Genomic DNA, 16,219 nt, shown 5'->3' on the forward strand with positions numbered 1-16,219 from the left:
AAAAGTCCTAGAAGAAAACATAAGCAGCAAAAATCTTGGACATTGCCAGTAGCAATATATTATCAGGTATATCTTCCCAGGCAAGAGTAACAATATAAAAAATAAACAAATGGGATGACATCAAACTAAAAAGTTTTTGCATGGCAAAGGAAATCATTGACAATAAAAAGACAACCCACAGAATAGGAGAACATATTCACCAACACATCTGATAAGGGATTAATATCCAAAATTTATAAAAACTGTTTTGAGCAGTGGAGAAAACATCAAGGTAGGTGTATGGTATCAAATGGAACGTACTTTGAAGGTGACTGAAGTTTAAACATGTAAGAATACACAATTTTTTTGTAAATAAATTCCATTTTGGGGGAATAGATAGATAAATAGATGATAGATATATATCCATCCATCCCCATAATATTCCCTAGTTGGAAGGGTATATGTTCTGACTTAAAAACAGACATTGGTTGATTAGCTATCCCTACCACTTGCACAGAACGTTTACTCCAACTTAGGTGTGTTAAGAACAGATAAAGTAGTCCAGTAGTTCAAGGCCTTAGAAATTTTCCCCTTTTTTATGGTAATTTTAATTTCTCCTAAACCAATAATAAGAAGGGGAAATGTTTTCTCATAATCCTTGGAGCAGCCCTATACTTGCTTCTATAAACCACAATGAGATACCTCTTTTCTCTTTCTAAATCAGTGTCCCTATTTCAGTGTCTCTAAATCAGTCTTCCTATTTCAGTGTCCTACAACCCTCCTTAAAGTGAACAGACTCCTCTAGAGATTTCCTGCAAACCTTATTTGGTAATTCTGTTGCTTTTGCTCCCAGAAATAGTAGGTATATTAACAGAAAAAGGTCAGAACATCCAGGATTACATGTTTTAACAGTTCAATTAAATTTCTTTGTGAATCCATTCGGGTCCTGGAGAAAATCACGAAAATCTTTAGGTAGTTACCTTAATTCTGTCAAGTCCAAGGAATATATACAATGGCTGATTGCCCTTTGCCTGAGACCAGCTTTTTTCCAAGGGAAGCTGCTAAAATTCCTGGATTATCCTTGTTTGAATTCTTATTCTCATTTTCTCTTAGGTCAGTAGGGAATGGTAATGGAGAAGATATACAGAAGATAGAAGGGAGGCGGAGGGCAAGTTCGGACAAGGAAGCTCAGAGAGCAAACACAGTGAAGGGAACTGTAGAAGGGGAGGATTGAGGGGTTGGCACAGATTGGCTTCAGAAGCTCGGAGACAGTCTCTAAAATTTCTTATTACTTGTTTTTTTTTTTTTAAGAACTTATCTGTCCTCCTCCTAGAAGCTTCTAATTTCCATTTAAGATATGCTCCCTATTCAGTTTAACTATAGAGCCGGCATTTTCTAGTTTTGCATGCAAAATTAATTTAGGCACCAAAAGAAAACTTCATTTTGGCCATTTTAAGTTGATGTCTTTTCCAGCTAAATCTTCCCACTTCTGTAAAGTACTTGTAAGTAAAGTCTTCCTACTTATTGTGTATCTACAGAAGTATTAATGTAGGCTGGGGTCTGAGGGTTCTGGCCTTGGGGGCAGGATTTCCCATGTTAATTTTAGTTTTATTTTGGAATCTGTAGTCTGGGTTGAGAGGGTGCTGCCTGTGGGTTCAGCTCCAAGGGGCTGTCACCTCCCGAGTCATCTCGAACCCTCTTACATGGCTCAGTTTCTGTTTCCCGGCAGTCTAATATGGTCGTGAGTACCCAGAATGCTAAGTAACCAAACACTATGTGCATGTCCTGGACAAGCCAAATAATTAGTCAAGTCAGAATCCCTGATGGAGCTCCTGCACTTCACGGGGGATACCTCCTGACAGTTCCACAAAGATTCTTAGTCTCCTAAGAACACCCAAGATTCCAGCTGGATGGAGGAAGTGCCCCTTTGGAGCAGAATGAGTTCAGATTCTCATTTATCTAACAAAAGGTTTTTGATCAGACTCTCAGAAAGCAATTTCAATTGAAAAACCAGTTAAAAACCAGCCACCCACTTTTCCTCCAGTCCTGCCTTAGCCTAGATTCTCTCTCAACCCTTAACCTTGAGGATTTTTAAAAATACAGCTCAAATAAAATCAAGGCCTCTTACCTTAAAACAGGGAGGTCTGGAATTCCACGTGAAAATCAGCCAAGTTCACCCGATGCAAAACAAGGAGCACAATGGGCTCCTGCTGATACCTAGCACAAGTGCAGGTCTGCAAGGTCCCTGGGTGGGCTTCTTTGGAATGCTGCCAACTACACCAAATAAATGTCAACGTAAGAAACATTACATATTATTTGAGGCAAATTAACAATTGCCAGACAGCAAAACTCTTGATAGATTGAGGAAATACACCAGAAAATAGCAGTTTTACCACTTACTATATACATAAAAATCAAAGGAGGAGGCATAAGGGGGTTACTGGTGATAGAGTAGGGAAGCAGGAAAAATCAAAATGGGGAAATATCTGGAACTGGATAAAAAGTAAAATGAACAGACAGGTAAGGCAGGTAAGTTAATTTACATTTATGGATATAGGGTAATTAATAGTCAAAATTAACAACGAGGGGATTTGTGCATTCTCCCCTGGTTGAGGTGACTGTGCTTTGAGGGGACTGGAAAAAGGGAAATTACTTTAATATTCCAAAAATATGTTATCAGGCATGCAGGCATGTTAGAGGCAAAAAGACAACAGATAGGCTCAGTTAAGGTGAAGAATGACCTTTGTCAGGAAAGATTCTAGCCTTGGACATGACTGCTTGCCATGAACTGCTTTTACTAAGAAAGTTTTCATTTCAGACTGTCCTAAGTAGTAACTTTGGTCTCTGAGTTTGTAAGGCTGCCACACACGCTTCCCCTGAACTTTTCTGGTTTGGCATGTGCTCCTTTTTGTCCACAAGTTGCTAAAAATTACTGATAAAAGCTCTTTTGAGACTGAGGAAAACTTAAATTTCATAAGTTACAAATGAGAAATTTCAATGTTTGAGTCAAAAATCCAATGCAGGATAGATAGCAGGTCACTGAAGACATGGCTACATATTCCAATAATGGCACAAAACATACTATCACACTAACAGTATCACCTCAAAGCCTTTATTCCCTTCACTCAAGGCAGTGAAACTAAGGGTCCTTATGACCTAATTAAATGTAACTCTAAATCCTTGCTCTAGAAATCATATCTCCCACTCTCTCCAAACCGCTTAGAGACCTAACCTTCCTGCACCCCCTCCATAATCAGCAAACCCTGAGGAAGAAGACAATAGCCAAGACCTGACTAATAGTCACAACGTCTGGATCTCTGACAGGCTAAAGCTAACATCTAGACCTAAGTTACATTTCTGTTCCTGAGCCCTAAGGTGGAACAACTTTCCAGCTACTTGTCCATGAGGCCAGAGGGACAACAGAACAGACCTCAGAGCTGTCCTCAAGACCTAAAGAAATGATTTACCACCTTTACCTCACCTCCAATCAATCAGCTCCCAGCACAACCCCAAACTCCTAACCCATGGTGTCTTGTGATTTCGCCCTATATAATTCATAACATACTTGTCACTCAGGAGATTGGGTTTTTAAGTTTAGCTTCTAGTCCTTCTGAGTGACACCATTCACAGTAAAATAGCCAATCTTGGTCCACTACAATTCTCAGTGTTTAGTGTTTGGCTTTGCTAATGCCGGGTAAATGAACTCTTTCTGTTCTATAATACCACGAAAGAAAGTTCTATCACAAGTAGTTCACATCTGGCCATCATCTGACCCTCACTAGATTACTGGGTAGCAAGCAAAAACCTTAAAGTGTATAAGACTACCCTATTCCAATGTTTTACTGAAATAAAGCCCAAAATTAAACTTAAAAGTTCTAAGAATTTTAGGGAAGGTGGTAGAATAACACCAAAGGTCTCTATACACCACCCACTAAAAAATGTCTGAGACAAAGTTTTATAATCTAGAGCTGGTGTGTTAAGACTATAAGCTTACTGATTTTGGTGGTGAGAGCTGGAAGGGGAAGAGGCAGAGTGAGGAAGACGAGTGACCATCGCCCCCGTGCCCGCCTCACAGACGCCCTGGAACTGCCCAGGTGGCAGCACCAGGAAACGCCTCTCAGTCCCACGGAGAAGGACAGAGAATGAGCAGCAAAGTTTGTTACCACTATGTGATGAAATTCATGAACCTGTTACTAGTTAAAGAATCTGGGGGAAGGGGGAAGATGGCGGCTTTAGGCAGCATTTTTCTCGGCTTCTGTGAAGAGGAGGGTGACTTGCAGATCCGTGGAGAAACAGAGCAAGTGGACTAGGTTACCGAATCACTTTTGAAAGCAGGACATCAAAAATTATTGTGATCTCGGAAAAACCAGATGGTAAGGAGACTTCTTCAGGACAAAAGGGGCCCAGGGATCAGCGTGGGGACTAGGAGTGTGTAGTCCCCAGGACCAGTTCTCGGAGCTCCCGGGAGAGGGGAGTTGCTGCTCCCTCCCCCGAATATGGGGGGGGGGGGGAGCAACTCCAGGGGAGAACGTGTTGCTAGAAGGAACAGATTGGCCAGTTGGACTGGGAAAAAATCGCCCAGGGACTATGAACACCCGTCCAGAGACCTGGGAGAGGTGAAGTGAGGGACTCTACCGAAAGGACCAGGGGAAGCCTGGAAGTGCGCCCACATCCCTAGCACGGAAGAAGTGCAGATCGATGGAGAGCACAGAGTCTGGACGCGCTCAGTTCGCGCCCCATAGGGAGGCCTGAATCGTGCACTGGGATCCCGGGAGGAAAGTGGCGCTTGGTGCATTCCTATAGTAGTGGCTCAGAAATTTCCAGCCAGCCTGACCCGGGGAGCCAGGAAAGGCACCAACACCCGGTCTGAGTGCGGTTCGGTGGTGACCACGGAGCTGGAAAGGGCTCGGCTTGCACACCGTCGGGAAGACTGTTTCTCGCTCCCTGTGAACCGGGAATAGGCGGGGCGAGGCGCTAAGGGTGATCCTAGACCCCGAATTTCAAAAGTTTGGGGGAGGGGCACGCCCTTTTACGATTCGCAGGGAGAGCGCGGTGAATCCCAAAATGTTGCGGGTGCCTCCTGAGATCCTAGAGCTGGAATCCTGCAGGACCCCAGAGTCCAGAAGAACATGGAAGTGAGATCCAGAGAGCCAGTGTGCTCGGGAGCGCCCAGGGTACAGATTTGGGCTAGGAGAGAGAGAAGTATTTCAAAGGTCCCTCACCCAGCTGAAGCCAGCAAGATCAGAAAAACTGTCTGGCCAGTTAGAAACCAACAAGAGGATTTTTGGTTTTTTCTTTGTTTGTTTTCCTTTTCTTTTTTTTTTCCTCTTTTTTTTGTTTTGTTTGGTTTGGTTTGGTTTGGTTTTTGTAGCTGTGGTTAGTTGGCTGATTTTACCTTGTGTTTTATGTGACATTTTATCTTGCAATCCCTTATGTTTCTCTTCCATTCATCCTAATATTCTTTCTACTCCAAATTTATCTCTCCTGCACTACATCTTCTGTTTTTCTTTCCTTTTTCTTTTTTTTATCTTGCAAGTTACTGTAAATTTGTATTATCTTTTTCTCACTTTTCTGACATTTTTTATTTTAATAATATTTTGGTATTCTTTTTCTTTCTGTATAATCTTCTTTGCTTGGCTGGTTACACTGTCATTTGATAGGTTCCCCTTGGTATCTCCGTCACAAGGTGCTGATAAGTTACTATCCTTCATCTGTGTTCCATTAATACACCTCTCAAGGTCTTATACGCCTTATTCTTGTTATCTAGACCACATCGATTCTGCCACAAGACTGTCACTTTACTATTACTGTTAGTAAGACCTGGTCTATACAATTGTAAATGCTTCTCAATACCCCTACCTGATCTCAGCCCACTTTGCAATTTTCTGAACTATACTATTGTGAGGGTTGTCTCTATTCTTTTACACACTACTCCTACATACTAATCTTTAATCCAACCCTACCTTAGAATCTGACCTCCCACAGCCTCACAGCTTTCTAGATCCAACTAACAATCCTCTACTCCCCAGTAAGAGTCTTACCTTCTTTCCACCCTTTCTAAAACGTGGATAGTGGGGATAGAGGATCATGGTTAACACTAAAAGGAGCCAAAGGATAACCCATCTCTTCTCTACTGGCTGCTAATGTAAATATCATAGTATACTGTCTTGCTGTCTTAAACCATTTTGCCTTATTCCTCCAACTGATCACAAAAAAGAGTAGGGGGAAGCTGTGAACACCAGGATGCACGAAGGAGATTGCACCACTGAATCTCACAAATATTCTACCACAGAAGTTCACACCATAATTACAGGGAATCAGAACAGATCAAATTAACAAACAAGAAGAAAAAAGAAGAAACACACGAACAATGAGAAAACAAAGAAAGAACCCCCAACTGAAGGGAAATGAGGAAGCCTAAGGAAAAATGCTAAATGAAATAGAGGCAACTCAACTATCAGATAGTGAGTTCAAAACAACGATTACCAGGAAGTTCAATGAACTCACATTGAGTTTTCAGAAATTAGAGGGAAACTAATCAATCTTACTGCAAACTATATAAACATGAAAAAGGAAATAGAAACTCTCAACAAAGGTCAAGAGGAAATGAAGAATACAATTTCTGAACTGAAGAACACAGTAGAAGGAATGAAAAGCAGGATCGATAATGCAGAAGATCGGATTAGCGAGCTGGAGGACAAAGTAGAAAACAACATCCAGAAAGAGCAAGAAAAGGAAAAGAGGCTCAGAAAGAATGAAGAGGGATTAAGAGAAATGCAAGACAATATGAAACGTAATAATATCCATATAATAGGGATACCAGAAGGAGAAGAGGAGGAGCAAGGGATAGAAAACCTACTTGAAAAAGTAATGATGGAAAACTTCCCTAATTTGATGAGAGAAAAAGTCACACAAATCCAGGAAACACAGAGTTTCAATCAACAGGAACCCAAAGAGGCCCACCTCACAACACATCATAATTAAAATGGCAAATTTTCAAGACAAAGAGAGACTCTTAAAGGCAGCAAGGGAGAAAAAGGAAGCAACATACAAGGGAGCCCCAATAAGGCTAACAGCTGACTTCTCAATGGAAACACTTCAAGTCAGAAGAGAATGGCAACAAATATTCCATGTAATGAGAACCAGAGGTCTGCAACCAAGTCTGCTATATCCGGCAAGGCTCTCGATCAAGATAGAAGGCCAAATAAGGAGCTTCCCAGACAAAAGAAGTCTAAAATAATACGCCTCGACCAAACCAGCTCTGCAAGAGATCCTAAAGGGACTACTTTAAGGAAGGGAAGGAAAAGAGAGAGAGAGAGAGAGAGGAACACACGTACATAAAAGAAAATGAATAAGTACCTATCAATAATAACCTTAAACGTAAATGGATTAAATGCTCCAATCAACAGACACAGAATAGCTGAATGGATAAGAAAAAATGACCCACATATCTGCTGTCTACAAGAGACCCACCTCAGGATAAAAGACCTACACAGGCTGAAAGTGAAGGGCTGGAAACAAATCTTCCAAGCAAATGGACAGGAAAAAAAAGCCGGGGTAGCAATACTCATATCAGACAAAATAGACTACCAAAAAAGATCCATAAAGAGAGACCCAGAAGGTCACTTCATAATACTCAAGGGAAGAATCCACCAAGAAGACATAAATATTGTAAATATATATGCACCCAACATAGGAGCGCTGAAATACATAAAGAAAATCTTAGAGGAATTCAAAAAAGATATGGACAGCAACACAATTATAGTGGGAGATTTTAACACCCCACTATCAAAAATGGACAGATCTTCTAAACAAAATATCAACAAAGATATTGTGGCATTGAACAATACCCCTGAGGAAATGGACTTTACTGATATATACAGAGCCCTCCATGCAAAAGAAGCTAAATGTACAATCTTTTCAAATGTACATGGAACATTCTCAAAGATAGACCACATGACAGGACACAAAACAAGCCTCAAGAATTTCAAGAAAATTGAAGTCATACCAAGCATTTTCTCAGACCACAAGGGACTGAAGCTAGAAACCAACCCTAAGGAAAAAAACCAAAAACACTCAAAATCATGGAGATTAAATAGCATGCTATTAAACAATGAATGGGTCAAGAATGACATTAGGGAAGAAATCAAAACATTTCTGGAAACAAATGGAAACGAACTCACAACAACCCAAAACTTATGGGACACAGCCAAAGCAGTCCTGAGAGGGAAGTTCATAGCGATACAGGCCCACCTAAAAAGGTTAGAAACAGTCCAAACAAACAACCTAACCCTACGTCTACAAGAACGCGAGGAACAACAACAAAGGCAGCCCAGAGCAAGCAGAAGGAAGAAAATCACCAAGATCAGAGCAGAATTAAATGACATAGAGACTCAAAGCACAATTCTAAGGATCAATGAATCCAAGAGCTGGTTCTTCGAAAAGATAAACAAAATCGACAAGCCCTTAAGCAGACTCATCAAGAAAAAAAGAGAGAAGACCCAAATAAACACAATCAGAAATGAAAGAGGACAGATTACAACAGATACCACAGAAATACAGAGGATTGTAAGAAATTACTACTAAGAACTGTATGCCAAGAAATTTGAAAACCTAGGTGAAATGGACAAATTTCTAGAAAAATATAATCTACCAAAACTCAATGAGGAAGAAGCAGAAAGCCTGAACAGACCAATAACAACAAAAGAAATTGAAGCAGTCATCAAAAAACTCCCAACACACAAAAGCCATGGACCAGATGGTTTCACAGGAGAATTCTACAAAGCATTTAAGGAAGAGCTAACCCCTATCCTTCACAGACTATTCCAAAAAATCCAAAAAGATGGGAGTCTCCCAAACTCTTTTTATGAGGCCAACATCATCCTAATTCCAAAACCAGATAAAGACACAACAAAGAAAGAAAACTTCAGGCCAATATCACTGATGAACATTGACGCTAAAATCCTCAACAAAATACTGGTAAACCGCATCCAACAATACATTAAAAAGATCATACACCAGGACCAAGTGGGATTCATTCCAGGGATGCAAGGATGGTTCAATATTTGCAAGTCAGTAAATGTAATACATCACATAAACATAAGCAAAGACAAAAACCACATGATTATATCAATTGATGCAGAAAAAGCATTTGATAAGGTACAGCACCCATCCATGATTTAAACACTCTGCAAAGTGGTAATACAGGGAGCATTCCTCAACATAATAAAGGCCATACATGAGAGACCTACAGCCAGCATCATAGTCAATGGGCAAAAATTGAAATCTTTTCCACTAAGATCAGGAACAAGGCAAGGCTGTCCACTTTCACCACTTCTATTCAATATAGTACTGGAAGTTTTAGCCACAGCAATCAGACAAGAAAAAGAAATAAAAGGCATCCAAATCGGAAAGGAGGAAACAAAACTGTCACTGTTTGCAGATGACATCATAGTATACATAGAAAATCCTATAGACTCTACAAAAAAAATGCTTGACCTAATAAATGAATTTGGCAAAACAGCAGGATACAAAGTCAATATCCAGAAATCAAAGGCATTTCTGTACACCAACAATGAAACAGTAGAAGCAGAGATCAAGGAAAAAATTCCATTTGAAATAGCAAAAAGAAAAAGAAAATATCTAGGAATAAACCTAACCAAAGAGGTAAAAGACCTGTATTCAGAAAACTACATAACACTAAGGAAAGAAATCAAGGAAGACACAAACAAATGGAAACATATACCGTGTTCATGGATTGGAAGAATTAATATCATCAAAATGTCCATACTACCCAAAGCAATTTACACATTCAATGCAATTCTTATAAAGTACCAATGGCATATTTCACAGACATAGAACAAACACTTCAAAAATTTATATGGAGCCCTGGCTGGTGTAGCTCAGTGGACTGAGCTCGGGCTGGGAACCAAAGTGTCCCAGGTTCGATTCCCAGCCAGGGTACATGCCTGGGTTGCAGGCCATAACCCCCAGCAACCACACATTGATGTTTCTCTCTCTCTCTCCCTCTCTCTCCCTCCCTCCCTCCCTCTCCATCCCTTCCCTCTCTAAAAATAAATAAATAAAATCTTTAAAAAAATTTATATGGAATTATAAACGACCTCGAATAGCTGCTGCAATTTTGAGAAAGAAGAGTAAAGCAGGAGGGATCACAATACCTGACACTAAACTATACTACAAGGCCACTGTAATCAAAACAGCCTGGTACTGGCATAAAAACAGGCACATAGACCAATGGAACAGAACAGAGAGCCCAGAAATAAGCTCAAGTCTCTATGGTCAATTAATATTGGACAAAGGAGGCAACAACATAAAATGGAGTAAAAACAGCCTCTTCAACAAATGGTGTTGGGAGTACTGGACAGCCATGTGCAAAAAAATGAAACTTGAGCACCAACTTACACCATATACAAAAATAAATCCAAGGTGGATAAAAGACTTAAATATAAAAGGTGACACCATTAAAGTCCTAGAGGAGAACGTAGGTAGGAAAATCTCAGATATTTCACAAAGAAACTTTTTTACTGACGTGTCCCCTAGAGCAAGGGACATAAAGGAAAGAATAAACAAATGGGACCTCATCAAAATTAAAAGCTTCTGCACAGCCAAAGAAAACAGTACCAAAATTAAAAGAGAACCAACTGTATGGAAAAACATATATTTCAATGATACCTCAGACAAGGGTTTCATCTCCAAAATATATAAAGAACTTACAAAACTGTACTCTAAGAAGACAAGGAATCCAATTAAAAAGTGGGCAAAGGACTTGAACAGACACTTCTCCAAGGAGGACATACAGAAAATCCAAAGACACATGAAATGATGTTCAATATCGCTAGCTATCAGAGAGATGCAAATTAAAACTACAGTGAGATACCACTTCACACCAGACAGAATGGCCATCATAAACAAAGCAACAAACAACAAGTGTTGGAGAGGTTGTGGAGAAAAGGGAACCCTAGTGCACTGTTGGTGGGACTGCAGACTGGTACAACCACTATGGAAAGCAGTATGGGACATCCTCAGAAAACTAAAAATGGATCTGCCTTTTGACCCAGCATTTCCACTGCTGAGACTCTATCCTAAGAATACTAAAACACCAATTCAAAAGAACCTATGCATCCCAATGTTCATAGCAGCACAATTTACAATAGCTAGATGCTGGAAGCAACCAAGATGCCCATCAGTAAATGAATGGATCAAAAAACTATGGTACATTTACACAATGGAATTCTATGCAGCAGAAAGAAAGAAGGAGCTCCTACCCTATGCAACAGCATGGATGGAGCTGGAAAACATTAGGCTAAGCGAAACAAGCCAGGCAGTGAAAGACAAATACCATGTGATCTCACCTTTAACAGGAACCTAAATAACAAAACAAAGAAATGAACAAAATGTAACCAAAGACACTGAAATAGAGGACAGGCTGACAGTGACCACAGGGGAGAGTAGAGGGAATTTAAGGGGACAGTGGGAAGGGTTCACAGGAACAAACTTAAAGGACACATGGTCATAAACTTAGGGGAGGGTGATAATGGGAGGGAAGTGGGGAGGGATGGGAGGGGGTAATGGGTTGGGAGTAAAAAGGAGAAAACTGTATTTGAACAATGATTAAATAAATAAATAAATAAATAAATAGAAAAAGAAAAAAAAAGACTATAAGCTTATTAAAAAATATCAAAATGAAGCCCTGGCTGGCGTAGCTCAGTGGATTGAGCGCAGGCTGCGAACCAAAGCATCACAGGTTCGATTCCCAGTCAGGGCACATGCCTGGGTTGCAGGCCATGGCCCCCAGCAACTGCACATTGATGTTTCTCTCTCTCTCTCTTTCTCCCTCCCTTCCCTCTCTAAAAATAAATAAAATCTTTTTTTAAAAATCTTTAAAAAATATATCAAAATGAATTTAAAATAGCAAATGCAACATAATAAAACAGTTAACTACCAGAAAATATGTAAGCAACTACCAAAAGTGAACAAAGTCATAAAACACACAAACATATCCCACAGACTAGACAGAGTTTACTCAGAAACAAAAGACTCTGTTTTAAAAATTCCCTAGAATAATTTGGAGCATGGCTAGAGATAATAAAAAATAAAATCAATGTTACATAACAAATAATAAGAAATGCTGCAGATAAGCAGACAATGAAATTCAAAGTATAAATGTGTTTAAAAAAAGTTTTAATTCCCCTGGCTAAAAGTATTTTTTAAAAGAAAGGTTTTATTAGGTCATTTCTAGAGGGCAAGACCAGGTCCCTGGGCATGAAGTCTAAACTAAGCAGTTTTGTTGTTTTTTTTTTTATCTCTCTGTAGCATTGCTGTTGGAAAGACAAAACCTGGTGTGTTATTCACCTTGTCATGGTAGAGTTATTAAAATCTCCATGAATAAACAAGATAACATGGACTCCACATTTGAGATATTAAATAGTAACAGGCTTTTTAGTGCACTTTTGTCTATATGGAGGACATCTGATCAAAGTAATTGATATACTTGCTAAAAATTCAAGAAAAATCATTATTTAGATATTTCCAAAGTGGATATTTTAAGGCAGTAAGATGTACCTCAAAATGTTGGCTCCAATTTATAACTGATATTTAACTTTATCATTTTGAGTTCACTTGCAAATTTATATCGCAAAGCCACAAAAAGATATTCCATTTTAAAACTACAGTCCATACCTTTCACTATTGTAACTATAAAAAACTATAGCCACATCTTTAAATTATTCCAGTTGATTATTCAAGGTGATTTTCAAACATGCAACTTCAAAGGTTAGAGCCAAGAAGAAGGGCAGAGTGAACTCCAGGTATCCCCAACAATGCTACCCAGTGGGAGAATGGGCCCCTATGGAAAACTGATGGAGCCTGATGCTGTAAAAGTCCTTGGCCAAATGCAAATGCTTAGCCAGGAGGGAAGAGATATGCTGTAGACTGAAGGCCAGTATGTGCAACTTAGAATCCCAAGGAGCAGAGCAATAGCGAGGAGCCAAGGCTGGTCACGAGTGAGTGAGAAGGTAACATGAGGTAAGTGGGGCTCAGCTTGACACAGTCAGTCATTAGGCAAATTAGGTGAATCAAGCCTGATTACTGGGAAAAGGGCCTGAACTAATGTTTACATTTTCCAGAAGATTCAGAACAGGGCAAATACACAAATACTGAAAATACTCAGGTAACAAAAGGGAAAGAGATTTGTTTGGGTTCTTTCAGATGATAAAGGGAAGTGTGAGCCTGACTGACATGAGAGATGGAAAACACCTTCACTGAAGTAGAGAAATAGTCTACTTCCTCTAGTTCCTCCAAGTGCTCTTCAATGCTTGTCTTGCAGAAAACAGTGTCTGATCCTAACAGATGCAGAAAGAAGAGTGGAGGAGGGCTCAAGGCCATAGCTGCCCAGAGCCCATCTTGAGCAATCATCACACTGTATGGAACTGACCTGCTTACATTTCTCTCTCCCTCACTGGATTGTGGACTCCTTGAGGGTTTGCAGTAGTGAAGCCATAATTAGAATTACAAGCACATGGGTTACAGGCCAGGCCCTCAGGAGGGGGTGCTCAAGAGGCAACCATACATTGCTGTTTCTCTTCCTCCTTTCCCCTCTCTAAAAATAAATAAAATCTTTAGAAAAAAGTATTACAGGCACAGACTCCAGTCATTTATCGCAGGACAATTCTGTTTGCTACTGCCCAGGAACAAGCAGCCCAAAACTTAGTTGCTTAAAGAGCAATGATTTCCTATTTCACAATTCCATGGGTTGGCTAGGTAGCTATTCTGAAGCTCTTATCTAACTTACTCATGCTGCTGTACTGGGCCCAGGACAGCTGGGGATTGGGCTAAATGAGGAAGGCAGGGCCTCACTTTCCATGTAGCCTTCCTCCTAGGCTTCTTCACATAGTGAAAACAGCATACTGGCGCACTGCACATATGGCCTCTGTTTGCATTGTGTCTGCTGATGTTACACTGGCCAGTTCAAGTCACATGGCAAAACTCAGAGTCAAGAGTGGGAAAACAGACTCTACTACTCGATGGGAGAAACAAGCAGAGTCACACTACAAAGGGGCAAAGACATGGAGAAGTGATTTAGGGCCCATTTTGTATCAATTTACCACATTGGGTTTTTGCTAGCTTTTTCTCTGATAATAACTATTATTTTTATCAGTAGAGTTTTTAAATTACAGAGTATTTTTATACCTACTACAGCTAAAAAAAATATGTTCTTTAATTTGTAATGTGAGGAAAAAGAGTTCTGGGTTCTGTCTCTACTTCAGAATAATGGATCCAGAAACATTTCAAGGCTTAGAGACTAGAATTACTTCTGGCAGTAACTGACACCATTTAAGATCTCTTGTTTCTTCACAAACACATGGATCTTTTGAAGCATCTTTATTAAGTTGATAAAGGGAAAGAACTTTGTCCACATTTTTAACAGAAACGCTAAGGCAGTTATATCTGAAGTGCTTCCTGCAAAAGGAATTCTTGGCACATCATACTATATGAGATAGCAATATAATGCTGGCTGTGCAGAAAGCTCAGCCAGCCAGCTGTCAGTCATCTCAGGCTGGAGCATCTTCTCTACTTAATGCAATAAGGTGGAGAAATCAGAGTGGGGCTGGCCTCTCCTATTAATTTTTACCACCCTCACCATCTGAGATGTGTCTGTCCAGACAGGACAAATCTTCTCAAGGACCCCTATACATGCCATAGTCAACTCTACCCTTGTTCATGCTGATCCTTCCTCTTGGCATGCTCTCCACACTCTGCACACAGCCCGAAAATGCAGTGGCCTTCAGAAAGTTCCTGAGATGAGTACATCTCAAAGCTCATCTCCTCCGTGAGCAAATAAAAGCATAATTCATTTTACTGTACTTGATTTTATTATGCTTCCTAGTGTTGCATTTTTTTTTTTACAAGTTGAATGCAAGTCTTCCACGAGAAAAAAAGATTGCAACTCACTTTACTGTAGTCTGGAACATAGTATTTCCAAGGTATGCCTGTACATAGCGAAACAAGTTTCCCCTTCCCTTTCTTACTACCCACAGCATTTAACCAATATTCTTTACAGTCTGACTTTTTTTAAAGGATTTTATTTATTGCCTTCGCTGGTGTGGCTCAGTGGATTGAGTGCTGGCCTACGAACCAAAGGGTCGCTGGTTCAATTCCCAGTCAGGGCTCATTCCTAGGTTGCGGTCCAGGTGCCCAGTGGGGGGTATACAAGAGGTACCCAACTACTGATGTTTCTCTCCCCTTCTTTCTCCTTCCCTTCTCCTTTCTAAAAATAAGTAAAATGTTTTTTAAAAGTTTTAAAGATTTTACTTATTTTTAGAGAAGGGGAAGGCAAGGAGAAAGAGAGGGAGTGAAACATTAATGTATGAGAGATATGGCGATCACTTGCCTCTCCCACACCCCCAACTGGAGACCTGGCCCACAACCCAGGCATGTGCCCTGACTGGAAATCAAACTGGTGACCTTTTGTTTAGTAGGCCAGCATACAATTCACTGAGCCATACCAGCCAGAGCTATAGTTTGACATTTAATCATATTCAAAATGGCTCTTCACTATATGAGATGCTAATTTTATGTATCAACTTGACTAGGCTACTATACCAAGTTATTTGGTCAAACATTATCCTGGATGTTTCTGTGAAGGTAGATTTCTAGATGTGATTAACATTTAAATCAGTAGACTTTCGGTAAAGCAGACTACCCTTCATAATATGCACAGGCCTCATCTAATCATTTGAAGGTTTTAATAAAAAAAAGAATCAAAGAATCATCTCCTCGGAAGAAGACAGAATTCTGCCACAGGCTGCCTTCAGACTCAAACTCCAGAATCTGGGTTCCCAGCCAACCAGCCTGCCCTGCAAATTTTCGACCCGCTAGCCTCCACAATCACATGAGCCAATTTCTTAACATAAATCTCTTTCTGTCTTGACCACGTTCTCTCTCCATATATATACACACACACATATACACGCACTATATATATACACACTATATATACACACACACAAGTATAATGTGTATGCATGTATATGGTGTGTCCAGAAGGTAGCCAGTCATGAAATATGAAAAATAGAGACACTTACTGAAGAAGATACAAGATACAAGAAACACTGTACATAGGACAATGACACCTCAGTCCCCTTTAAATTAGGTCCCTTGGGACTTCAAACAGTTCTCCCAATCACCATCTGCTGCCCCATCGTATTTTCCTGAATCTCTG

At 40.1% G+C, this 16,219-nt stretch overlaps 1 protein-coding gene across 5 annotated transcripts in view; it reads right to left on the reverse strand.

Moving 5' to 3' along the window:
* Positions 1-16,219, reverse strand: part of MARCHF8 (membrane associated ring-CH-type finger 8) — a 175,643-nt gene that overhangs the window by 137,961 nt on the left and 21,463 nt on the right. Inside the window, exon 2 of one of the 5 annotated variants that reach the window (XM_036026687.1) lies at positions 2,204-2,253. The exons of the other annotated variants lie outside the window; for them this stretch is intronic. The gene's annotated coding sequence lies outside the window, so the exon portion shown is untranslated. The remainder of the gene's footprint in view (positions 1-2,203; positions 2,254-16,219) is intronic. 5 annotated transcript variants of the gene reach the window in all.

The sequence above is a fragment of the Phyllostomus discolor genome, chromosome 5 (assembly GCF_004126475.2).
Source record: "Phyllostomus discolor isolate MPI-MPIP mPhyDis1 chromosome 5, mPhyDis1.pri.v3, whole genome shotgun sequence".
Taxonomy (NCBI): Eukaryota; Metazoa; Chordata; class Mammalia; order Chiroptera; family Phyllostomidae; genus Phyllostomus; species Phyllostomus discolor.